Below are 13,581 nucleotides of genomic sequence, written 5' to 3'. Positions count from 1 at the left end.
ATTAATTAAAGAGACTACTAAGAGCCGCAACAGCAGCAAAATTAGCCCAAAAACCACTTAATAAAGCAACCCGATATCGGAATCCTATTCCCCACACCGAGAAACCCTATAAAACCACGTCGCCCCTATCTAGAGCATAGGGGACAACGGAGGGGCGCAGGCTTCCCGCTAGAGTCGCGAGAGTTGCAACGCGCGGGAGCCGAACCACAAACTAGGTGGGCAATAACGCGAAAAGGACAGCTACTAGTAATAGTAAAAACTAAAGGAAATACTTAAACAAATTAAAAACAATCTTATAAAAGAGGAGGAAGAAACTCCACGGTACTAGATACTTACCTCTATTTAAGAGGCAATATAGTATATTAAAGCCCTCTTAACGCGTCTAGTCCCCTAGATAACCTAAAAATAAAAAACTAAGGCCTAGCTTAACCAAATTAAAGATAGTATTAAGAAAATCTAAAAAAAAAACGCATAAAGGAGGACCCCTAGGCCTAGGAGTCCCCCTAGTATAGGCCTAAACCTAGGCAGCCGTTACTGTGTAGGCGGCCCATACGGTAAATATAGTCGCGGCACCACAGAGAGCGAGTATACGCGTCCGGCTAGAGGAGCCCTAGGGCTATAAACTAGGGGAGCTTCTTAAGACTATTTAGAGAATAATACTAAGCGTATACGCCGTATATACCCTTAATAGCGGGGATATAGATATCTATATCCCCTCCTAAATAATAAAGGACTAAATCCTAAATAGGCTAAACGCGCCAGGATTTAGGATATTAAGAAAAGATTACCTCCTAGAAGTACTAAGAGTCCCGCTTAAGACTCTAATTAATAGCCAAAAAAATATAGATAATTTAAAATTAACTTAATCTATCTATAAAGCTATAAAGCGCTTTATGCCTAAGATAGCTATTAGCTAGATCTAATAGCTATATAACCCTAAAGCGTAGGTAAAACGCTAGGCAAACCCTAGTAGCGCCTAAAGAGAACCTAAAAAGACTAGGGGAACCATTATAATTAGTATCCCAACCTAAGTAATTTAGCAAAAAATTATAAAAAGTAGGATAGTTATTAAATCCTAGCTTTTTAAGACTAGGCTATTTAAGAATAGTATAATTATAAAGTAATACTACCGCTATAATTAATAGGGGCATATATAAAGCATATATAGAAAGTAAATAAAATATAGGCAATATATAGGACCATATAACACTATAGATTACCTTAAGAAAAGGGTATCCTATATTAACTACGGTAAAGCCTACAAAGTATAGCAAAGAAAGGAGTGTAGGACCTTTTAAAGCTACCTTAAAGGTATCTAAATAAAGAAGATAGCCCTCTTAACGCAGTCGCTCCGTATATAAAAAGCCGCAGAAATAATATACCAACCCTTAATACTAGGAAACCTTATAATTAGCACTAATAAGAAAAGAGGATAGGAAATGTCTTACCTAGGGACCTAAAAATAACCACTTAAACAGGGACTAGGTAGACTATTTTTTATTAAAATAGCAAGTAGAGATAGATTATAATTAAGGCTCTAGCCTCGCGCTAATAGAGTAATAATAGTTAATAGCGAAAATAATAAGGAATAGGACATAGATATAGATAAGCCCACATCTACTTTAAATAAGTAAGTGCATAATTATCTAGTATAACTGCGGAAATGTAAACTAAGGGGCGTATCACCCCTTCTTTAACAGCGTTACGCCGGCGGACTACTAAGTCCTTGTAATTTAGGAGCCGGTATATAATAGATATACTAAATTAATATACTGCCCTAGGGGATTCACACTTATATACGACGCTCTCCCCATAATAAAGGTCTGCTTTATAATTAGCTAGAATATTAACGCCATATATTAGAAGTGTAGATAGTATAGCCCCTTTACCGCAGCCCTCTAGGTACGCCTAAAGGGGCTAGAGGCTACAGTTATTAATATCTACAACCCGCGTAAAGATAGCCCTTAGATTAGGGCATAGCCTAAGGTTAAAATAGCTATTAAGGAAGCTAAGGGAGAAATTATACTTTTAGATAACTTTAACGCCCACTACCTAATATAGGGTGGAAATTATATAGCCAGCAAAGAGCAGGCGAAACGCCTTTTAGCTAAAACTAATACTAGATGCCTAGTACTCGCCATACTAAAAGGAAAGCCTATATAAAAAAGAGGGCAATAGGAAAATATAATAGACCTTATATTTATATTACCAGATCTATACAGAAAAGTTAACTTTTATAGTATAGTTAAGGAATAGGCCCTTATAAGAGACTATATACAAATCCACATCTAAATTAATAACGCTAGCTATCCACTAGCGGAACGCTAGCGCCTTACCCTTAAGAAGCTAAACTTATAGGGCTTTCTCTAAAGCATCTAGGAGCTTAACTGGGCTATATCTAAAGACCCCTTTTAAGCCCTTTAGGAGGGGATTAAACAAGCACTTAAAGAATACTACCTATAAGCACAGCCTAGCTAGTAGGCCCGTTAAGAATAGTCGCTATAGGCTATATAGCTCCACGCCGGCGCCTAATAGGCGCGATAACAGCTCTAAGCTTATAACAACCCCAAGGACCACTAAAGATATTTAGCATTAAACAATTAACTATAAAAAGAGACTAGGAGAGTTAGTCGTAATAACTAAAGACGCTTTATTTATAAACTTACTAAAGATTAATTAAAACCATATAATAAGGGACTTTGGACTCTATTAAAATAGAGTAGAAAAGCAAGTATAGCAAAGGCGGACCCCCATCTACTAGACCTTAGAAAGTCTACTAAGGATCCCTTAACAGACAATAATATTATAAAGGCTAATATCCTTACAGCCAAGTTCTTTCCTAAAACTAGAATAGCAGACCTTAGTAATATAGAGATAATAAGGGAACAAAATATACTTAATATTAGCCCTACCATCTTAACAGAAGAAATTAGTAAGCTTATTAGGAGTCTTCTAAATAGAAAAGCTTTAAGGCTAAATGGCATACCAAACGAGGTCCTTAAAGTAGTTGCCCTAGTTATTATAAAAGATTTAGCAGAAGCAGCTAGTTATTACTTTACTAGCAGAATAATACCGAAAAGCCTTGAAAAATCTATAACTGTAGTGTTACGTAAAAAAGGAAAGAAAGACTACTCTTTCCCAGGCAGCTATAGACCAATTACCCTTAAAAACACGCTAGTAAAAGTCCTAGAAAAGTATATAGCTAACATTATATTTAAGGCTGCGGAGGAGTATAGGCTACTCCCTTAGAACTAGATAGGAGTAAGGCGTAAATAATCCACACTATTAGCGGTAGGACTACTTAGCTCCTATATATAGACGGCGTAGCAAACGCGCCGCAGGTATATAGTATTAATGCTAAGCCTAGACTTAGTAGGGGTATTTAATAACGTCTCCTATAAAAGGCTCCTCCACATTCTAAAAAAAAAAAAGGCTTTTTAAAGTGGCTTATAGACTTTATATAAAGCTTCCTAATAATACGTAAAACCTATATTAAGTTTATAAAATATAAGAGCAACTAGATTTAAACGCAAACAGGTATCCCCTAGGGGTTACCCTTATTACTAATCTTATTCCTCTTTTTTATATTAGAGCTATTAAAGAAATTCTAGCGCCCCAACAGCGATACACTAGGGTTTAGCTTTATAGATAACACAAACCTTATTACCTAGGGGGACTCTACAGCAGAGAACTATTAATAATTAGAGGCTGCCTATAACTACTACGCTATATAGGCAAATCGACACGGGGCGGCGTTCGCCCCTAAGAAGTACTAGCTTATGCACTTTATAAGGCAACGGCGCCACGCCACCGCAGACCTTATATCTACCGTGTATATTGCCAGCTGCGAGACAGCCCCCTAGAAAACCAGCATACGAGTCCTAGGGATCTAGGTAGACCCTAAGCTCCAATAGAAAGAACAGGTTAAAAAGGCCGCGAGTAAGGGCTTAGCAGCCTTTAAAGCAATGTTAAGGATCACCACGTCTATATAGGGCCCATTAATGCGCCGCTTACGCCTCCTATATACAGCCACCATCTAACTAGTAATGCTATATAGCACCTAAGTATAGGGAGTATAGGACAACGGCGGAACGCCAGCGAAAAGCTTACTTAAACCACTATAGAAAGTCTAGAACTAGTGTCTCCGCAGGGTTATAGGGGCATACTAGCGAACACTAATAGCCACAATAGAGAAGGAAGCGGCTATTCCCCTAATCCAACTCTATATTAAAACGATAGCCCTTTAAAGAGCTGCTAAGACGGCCTCTAATAGGGTAGAAAAGGAATTAGTAGAGGCACTTAACGGTATCTAGAATATATTAGTAAAGCGCTAGCAAAAAATAAAACGGCTACTAGTACTATTAGAAGCGCTTAGGGAACGCGTAAAGGACTATAAAAATAAAATATAAGGCTTCCTCGCGTATTAAAAGGACTATATAGAGCGGGAAGCTATAATAAACCCCTATAAGCGTGGCCAGTGGAACACCAGCAGAGCGTAGGCAAAGCGCCGCTACTATATAGGAGGTCACTAGCACCAAAGGCAGGTAACTACCTTTATCGCGAAATGGGTAGATTTAGAATAGCAATAATAGTAGTAGGTAAAGGCTAAAGACCGTATAGAAACCACGTAGAAGACCCTATAGGGGAAACCTATAATCCTATTATATAAAGACCTAACAAAAGCAGAGGCTATAGCACTATTTCTTCTTTGTATAGAGGTAATAGGGCTTAATATATAGCTTGCATCCGTTAGTGTACCAGCGGTTCTCCTATAGTGCGAATATAGCTAGATAAGGTAGATAGTCCACTATATACTATTCTAGTATCCACACTACTAAAGGGCGGACTTTATAGCAAAATACGCCTCTAAACGCCTTTAGGATATTCTAAATAATAAAGAAAGCGCCTAAGCAGCAGTAAAATGGCTAGTATAGTTAGGTGTTTAACCCTAGTTTTAGGCAGTAAAGGTAATAGATATAGAGGATATAAGTAGATACCAGCCCTTTTAAAGCCTAGAGGACTAGTAAAAGAATAAGGGTAAAAGGATAAGGAAAGAAGGGGTAAAGTAAGATTATCCATGAAGCGCGGCCAGTTGGCTTAATATACAGACTTAAAGGCAGGTAAAAGGCGAGCTGCCAGCGCTCTAATGTCGGAACGCTACCATCTCTCTAGCGCGGCCCGAGGTGGGGTTTTCTCTAAGTTAGAGTTTTTCCTATAGAAGGTATTAGCCTGCGTAGACCCACTAGGGGGACCGAGACGGGCGGTAAATTGAATTTATTATTAATTAAAGAGACTTGTTTTTAAGATTTAGTATATATACTTTTAAATCTAGTAATCTTGTACTATATAGTTAGTATAGCTCTATTACCCAGTAAATAGAAGGGATATTTTGCAATAGCACCTATAGCTATTATATAATTATTAAAAACGTCTATAATATTATTCTTTAATACCGTAGTATTATTTAGGTGTAATTTAACCTATATACGTTTTTAATGTCTTAATTGCCTTCCCCTAGCCGCGTGATTAGTTCTTATAAGGAAGTAATAGCTAAATAGCTTATACTTATATTTCCTTTCTTTTAAATTGCGCTATTATAACGGAGTTATATTAGCAAGGCTGTGGCTATATACTAGGAGGGTATTAGAAGGTAGAGTATAAAGATACTTTACTTATTAAGCTTAATCCTTTTCCTTAACACGATACTTCCTATTATTAACCTTTGTCTAATTTTAGACTTTTACTTAATATATTTATTAAGATATACTTCCTTTTTATTATTAATATACCTCTTTAATCTCCTACTAACTACTCTTCTAAGTCTATTTCTTAGCGTATCCTAACCCTATTATTGTATATAAAACCTTAGCCTTTACTAACCCGTAATTAGTGCTAGTCCTACCTAAATAACTTTACCTATACGTCTTTAAAGGACTAAAAGTCTAATAAAAAGGCTTTTAGAAGCTTATAATAAGACTTACTATATAAAGTTTAATCACATACGGGCTAACAGCCGCAGAGAATTGCAGAACACTAGAGAAAGCCTATAATACTTATATAGAATGGGCAAAACGTTATAGAGTCTAATTCTTACTAGAGAAATACCAGCTAATCCATTTCATAAGAAAACGCAACTAATCTGCAGATCTCTAGCATATAATTCACATCTAAGGCTTTAGGGGTCAACTAGTTTAGGGCCTAAGGGTATTAGGAGTATGGGTAGACAGCAAGCTCCGGTAAAGCGCATATGCGGCGTAAGCGGCCCGTAAAGGCCAAGCACAGTTTATCACTTTATCTAGGATTGTTAATTCTATATGGGGTCTATGCTTCCAGAGGTCACGCCTACTATATATAGCAGTCGTCCGGCCAACCATAACATATGGATCCAGTATTTGGGCCATTAGAGAAACTAAAAAGGGCCCCCCTAAATTACTCCTTAAACCACTTTAAAAGGTCCAAATAGCCTACCTTTAGAGTATCACAGGCGGGTACAAGCGAACGGCCACAGCACTGCTTAAGAAGGAATCTAATATTCCCCCCCTACAGTTACATATTAAAGCCGCTGCAATATAAAGGACGTAAAATAAACGTAACTCTAATGTTATAAAGTACATTAAGATACGCCTAAGTAAACTATAAAGGGACCCTAGGGTGCCCCGTAGGAGAACAAACCAATAACCCTAAAGTAGGGAAGAGATATTAGAGAAACAGGTAAAAAAAGCAAAAGAAGAATAGTGCCGCTTTAGGGCCTAGGCCTATATAGAGGAGGAAGGGAGACGTATAAGAGGTCAGCAAAGATAACAGCAAGACAGAGAAAGGAGCTAAAGTAGAACACACAAGAACGCTAGGAAACTATCTACCGTAATACAATACTAGTTGGACCAACGCTAGAGAGGTAAATGGGAGTTAAAGGTACAGAGGCTGACTTAGGTAAGACAAACCTAAGCTATAGCATAGTTAACGCTATAGGGGGTAAATACCTAAGGGCTCCAAGAAGGCCTAATAAAGGCAGAAAACATAATAGTAACACTCTTAAGAATAGGAATAATAGGACTAAAAGATTGGCTTTACTGGGTGGGTATCCCAGTAGGTAGCCCGAGATGCGAATGTGGCTGGCTAAGATAAACACCAAAACACGTAATACTGCTATGCCCCCTACGCACCAATTAAGAAATAATGCTCTTAGTAGCTAGCATAGAGAACTATAATACACTACTCTTAATATAAAAAGGCCTTAAGGCGGTCACCTAGTGGCTTATTAGTTAAAATATGCTAAATTAGTTCTAGGTTATAAGGGAAATGGTAATAGAAGGCAAGGGGGCGAGCAGCAGGTGCCCCCTAGTAACTCTACAGTAGTAGAGTAATAGTTTATAATACTAGCGCGTCCGTAGGCTTATTACAGCAGCAGTAGTTCCCAAGGAGGTTAAACAGTAAGGTAGTAGAGCACCATAGGCGACTCACAGGCGCTAAGTAGGCGAGTCCCAAAAGGCGGGGAGATGGATCACGGGGTTTTCTCATTTTTCTTAAATAGAGTTTTCTCCCCACATATAAATAAGGAGTAGTCCGCGTGGGCCTAATAGGGATCCGAATCAGACGTTAAGCAATGAATTATTATTATATAAAGTTTAATACTTTTAGTTTTTATAATTAGTATTTACGTACTAAAAGCGGTAGTTGCGTTAAGGTAAGCTTTTTTATCCGTAGGTAGTTTTCTATTACTAACTTTAAGCTTTAATAGCTTAGGCCTTAGTAGCAATATTTCTTTAATATTTTTAATTACTATATTACCTAGGTTAAATTTAAGACTATACTATAGCTATTTATACTACCTATAACTTTTAATAGGCTAGCTAATAACGCCTAATATAAAAGTAAGACTAGTATACTAAGGATAGGGTAAGAGATAGGGGTAATAAAAAGAAGGTCGTTATATACTATAGAAAGGAGTTTATATATATACGCTAAGTTTCTAATAAGCATAATATAATATACTATTAGGTAGGTTACCCCTTAGGTACTAAGCGGATAGGTAACTAATAGTTATTATAGTAAGGTCTTAGTAGTTCTAGACTATACTAGCTAGCTAATATCTCTATTTATTTTATACTTAAGTACGTCTTTATTAACTATAAGCTTATACCTTAAGAGCTTTATTAGTACTAGTTTAGGCCTAATATTAGTGTTAAGCGTTTAAGAATTATTGCTCTAGCTATACCTTATTAGCCTACCCCAATTTTTTTTAACCTACTTATATCTCTATAAAGGGATCTTATTCTTATTAGCTATTATTTAGTAAGTTAATAGATATTAATCCTACTCCTCCTAGGAATAAGGTATAGTGGCTTTTAGATTAGGCATTTATAGTTTAGACTTATAGAATTTAGGATTAGTTCTTATATATAGTAGCAGCCGCTATAATAGCAGAATATGCCTACTAATCCTCTAATAAAGAAATAACTATCTCTAATTAAATCTACAGCATATTATATCCTGGAACTAATATATATAGCATAGCTAGAAAGCCTACACGATATAAAAGGGTCGTAGTAGACTTAAAGAATAGACGCTGTATAGAAAATCGCGATACTATAATAAATCTAATAGGGGGCGACGCACCTGTAATAACTGAAGGGTAGTAACTAAAGATAGTAAAAACTTATAGAACTCCTAAAAGATATTAAGGAAGATTTAGGAAAAGGAGAAGATGTATACCTATATATAAGGGTAGTGCGGGTAGCTTAATAAGTAGGCTAAATCGCCTAGGAGCTTTAGATAAAGTATAATAGGAACTAAAACGTAGTAGAGGATAGGCTTAAAGTATTAAGGATGCTATAAAATTATAGGGAATTTTAGTAGTATAGGTAGTTAAGCTATTATAGGCTAATATTACTACAAACGCCTAACCGGCGACTCTCTAGTATATACCTAGCGTAGCACTAGTTAGAGCTATAATTAGTATTAGAATATTAAAGGTAGTAGGCATAGAACTAAAATAGATTCTTATATTAATTAGAGTATATATACTAAGGGTAGTGGTAGTAAGGGTCCTATATAGTGGAGATATAAAGGTTATACTCCCTAACTAGCAGGTAAAGGATTGGATAATTACCTAGGGAGATACTTCTAAGTATAAAATCCTCTACTAGAACTACCTAGTTAAGTTATAGAAGTACCCCTTAATATATAAGTAGAAAGTGTTACGGCACTAATAGGATTTAGTAGAATTACGCACTAGCAAGTTGCTACAGATTGCTGTATATTGCGGTTACGTAACACAAAGATCTTATAAAACATCGAACGGCGCTACTCTTCTTCTCCTTTCCTTTCTCTAGCTTTAGATTCTCGTTTATAGACAATCCAATTATATAGGCTTGCGCGTCCCTTTTGCCGTGCCCATATCTTAATTAACTAAGTCGCTAATATTATCTAAAGCTCTCTCTACTCTTTCTTCTTAAAAAGGAACTTAAATATATTTATAAGAATATAGAATAGGGCCCTAAGGATATTACTAGGACTATAAGGACAGGACCTAAAAGAATAGAATAGAACCCTAAGAAAAGGACCTATAAGATATACACAGACCAGAACCCTTAAATAAATTACCTAGAATTACCCAATACCCCTACTACTATGCTACGAAACACAGCAGTAGGGAAAGCAGCTATAGGACCCTTAAATACTTTAGATAAAGAAATAATTAACGTTTTAACCCNNTAGGCGGAGCTTGNNGCTNCTAATACNNAAATTAAANAACTNNNAGAGCTGCTTAAAGCTAGAGATACCCCTATATCTAATAATAAGTTATTATTAAATAACTAAAGACTTGCTATAGTCCTTTAGGCCCTATTCTAGCGCCTTAGTAGATCTACTAAGGCCTATATAGCACTAAAGCGGTTAGTAAAGGTTGCGGATCCCCTGCTACTTATAAACAGAACTAACCCTATATTTAATAATTAGAAGCTTTAATTATAGGATAAGATTAAAGTTAATATAGACCACTTCCCTAACGCCTAAGCTAGAATGGCCTATATCTTTAGCCGTACTGGCAAAGATACCTAGACGTATTTACGCCTGTAATATACTAAAGACTTAATAAACCCCTATATCTTTAAAGAAGAAATAATTAAACACTTACCTTCTATTTATAAAGACCCTTTTAAAGTATAGAACGCCTACCTTAGCTATAAAAGCCTAAATATAAAAATAACGGAGACCTTTTTGGCCTTTTAAACCCGCTTTCTATACCTGGCTAGATAGGCCTAGATTTCTTAAGAAGATTTACTACTAGACCTCTTTAATAAGCTTACCCTGGACCTATAGCGGGCCGTATTACTAGCTTATACTATAGTATAGACGTTAAGGGAACTTATAGACTATTGCCTAGCTATAAACTAAGGCACGCGCTAATTAGCTAAAAACTAAAAACCTTATAAACCAGGCCGTAAGTACTGCGAGTATAGCCTATAGTGCCCTAGTATAATTAGTAACTTCTATAGTTAACCTAGCAGCTAGCTATATAGCTACCCCTACTATAGGCCTAGTATACACCCGGCCTATATATAGCGACCCCTATATATAGGCCCTTAGTAATTAAGAAGCTTACTTTTTATATAGTTAAATAGGCTACCCTATAAGGAACTACCTAATAAAGGTAAAGATAAATAAGGTCCTATTAATTTAGGAGGATAGTGTAGAGCTAGAAAAAGAGGAACCCTAGAGGAAGACTCCTTTCTAGGGTTAAAAGGGATTAATATGTTATATGTTAATCTGGGTTAGCTAATTAGTAGAAAAAGCTGCACTATCCCTTATACTTTATTCTATAATAAATATTAAGTTTTAACCTTTACTTTAGCTAACTTAGGAGTAAATACCTTTACCTTAATTAATATAAAGTGCGCTATAAAACTAGCTGACTTTTTAAATGTACCCCTTAAAGAACTGCCTAAACTAATCCCTATTTGCGGTTATAACGGATAAATAGGGCTACCGATTTTAACTATCTTGTAAATCTACCTCCGCGTTAACGGACAAAGGTAGTATAACGTCCCCTTCCTTATTATGGACCTTAGAAGCTATAATATAATCTTAGGAAGAAAATAGCTAGCCTATTTAGGCTTATAGCTTAATATACGGAATAGGCAGCTTATCTAGCCTAAAACTATACCCCTAACGCCTTCCTTTATAAAAGAGATTAGTATTATAATAGAAAACCTTATACGGCCGTAGATAAACACTATTTACTAGGCTAATGCAACGCGTAAGGACTAGGCTTTTAAGAAGGATATATAGCTTAATCCGCAACGGATCTATATACTACACCGCCCCTAAACTGCTAGTGTTACACTACCCGCACTAGAGACTTAGGAAGTTAGTAGTGGCCTAGCTAAGTCCCTAATAGAGAACTTAGGCCCTATATAGCTATAAAGGAAGGCTAGGGATATTAGACGACACACTAAACTAATAGACTAAAAGGACAACTTATAAAAAATGGAACGTAAGCTAAGGAAGACTATAAACCCTATACCGCAAAATACGGCCTAATAAATATCTAGTAAAAAACCTACGGACCTCCTACTAGTTAATATTTGCTATATTGGCGCTATAGGATTCTACTAAAACCTAGTTTAGCCTAATACCGTTACCTTTATAACTAGCTTATACGAAATTAATTAAATAATTAAAGAGAAAGAAGCTCTAGCCTAAGGGAAAGGTAAGCTTATAGATAAAAAGCTAGTAGAACAAAAACTGCCCCATTAATACTAGAAATTTAAAAACACTTTCTCTAAAGCAGCGTTTAATATATTCTCGCCTTACCGACCATATAACTATAAGATTAAAATTAAGCCGGATAAGGTGGTTACCCTTAGTTATAGCCCCGTCTAATAGTAATTTACTACCAAATTATAGGCTATAAAGTAGTATCTTATTAATAACCTAGATAAGGGCTTTATTGAGCCTAGTTAAGCCCCTTTTAACTTACCTATTTTCTTTACTAAAAAGCTAAATAAAGGACTTTATTTCCATATCGACTACCGCAAGCTTAATAATTTAACCCTTAAAGACTACTACCCACTACCTTTACTTAATAAGACTTTAGCCTAAATAAGTAGAGCTAAGATCTTTACGAAGCTTAATATCCGCTAGGCTTTTTACTAAATTAGGATGGACCCTAAATTAGAAAACCTTACTATATTTTAGACCCATTATAGAATGTATAAATATAAAGTACTGCCTTTTAGATTAACTAATAGACTAGCTATATACCAATAATATATGAATAATGTACTATTTAACTACCTTAATAACTTCTGTATAGTATACCTAGATAATATTATAATCTACTCTAAAAATAAACTAGAATATAAAGAGCATGTCTATAAAGTCCTATAACGGCTTTAGGAAGCTAGCCTTTAAGCCAATATTAAGAAGTTAAAATTTAGTATTAAGCGTATAAAGTACTTAGGGTTTATTATTAGTATAAACGGGATTAAGGTAGACCTAGAAAAAACGGCTATAATTAATTAATAGGTACCCCTAAGGACTATAAAGGGGGTATAGTTATTCTTAGGGTTCTATAACTTCTACTAACGCTTTATTAAAAACTATAGCAGAATTACCTAGCCACTAAGCCTACTTACCCACAAGGACTGGCCCTTTTACTTTAACACTATATATAGGTAGGCCTTTAACGAGCTTAAGAAACAACTGGTCTCTACTCCCTTACTTGCCTACTTTAACCTAAAATGGCCCTTAATGCTAGAAACTAATGCCTTAGATAGTGTTATAGCTGGTGTTTACTTCTAAAAGTAGATAGACAGTGAATAGCACCTTATTGCTTACTATTTAAAGACTATAGTAGATACTAAGCTAAATTACCTAATTTATAATAAAGAAATGCTGGCTATTATCTCTAGCTTTTAGCACTAGCGAGCCTAACTAGAAGGCACCCCTAAGTCTATTTAGGTAGTTTTTAATTATAAGGCCTTAGAATATTTTATAATAATAAAGGCCCTTACGGCCTAATAGGCGCGCTAGGTAGATACCCTATCTTAGTTTAACCTCCTAATTATATATAGGCTAGGCGCCACTAACTGTGTAAACGCTCTTATAAGGCGTAAACAGGATATAAATAATTAGATAGCTGTAAAGATCTTATTATAGACCTAAGCGCTACTATAACTAGAGTACTTTAACTCCTAAATACGGGTAGAACTAAATACAGACTCTTTAGATGCTAAGATATGCCCTATTAACTCTATAAAACTAGACCTTATTAATAAACTACTGCAGGTAAACTATACGGCCCCTTCTCTATAGGAGTACTATAAAAAGGCAAAGAATGTTTCTAGCCTATAGTCCCTTAAAAGTGGACTACTTAAGTACTGCGAACGGCTAGTGGTAGTAGAGGAACAGAACTTATAGACTTGGCTTATTGCTAAAGTATATATCTAGGTCTTTATAGCCTACCCTAAAAAAATAAGACCTATAAGATTATTGGCGACCGCTACTACTGGCCCGGAATAATTATAGATATTAACCGCTATATACGGAACTGTAATAACTGCTATAGGTCCATAATTC

The sequence above is a fragment of the Cenococcum geophilum genome, assembly GCF_001692895.1.
Source record: "Cenococcum geophilum 1.58 unplaced genomic scaffold K441scaffold_9, whole genome shotgun sequence".
Taxonomy (NCBI): Eukaryota; Fungi; Ascomycota; class Dothideomycetes; order Gloniales; family Gloniaceae; genus Cenococcum; species Cenococcum geophilum.
This window is presented reverse-complemented; position numbering follows the sequence as displayed.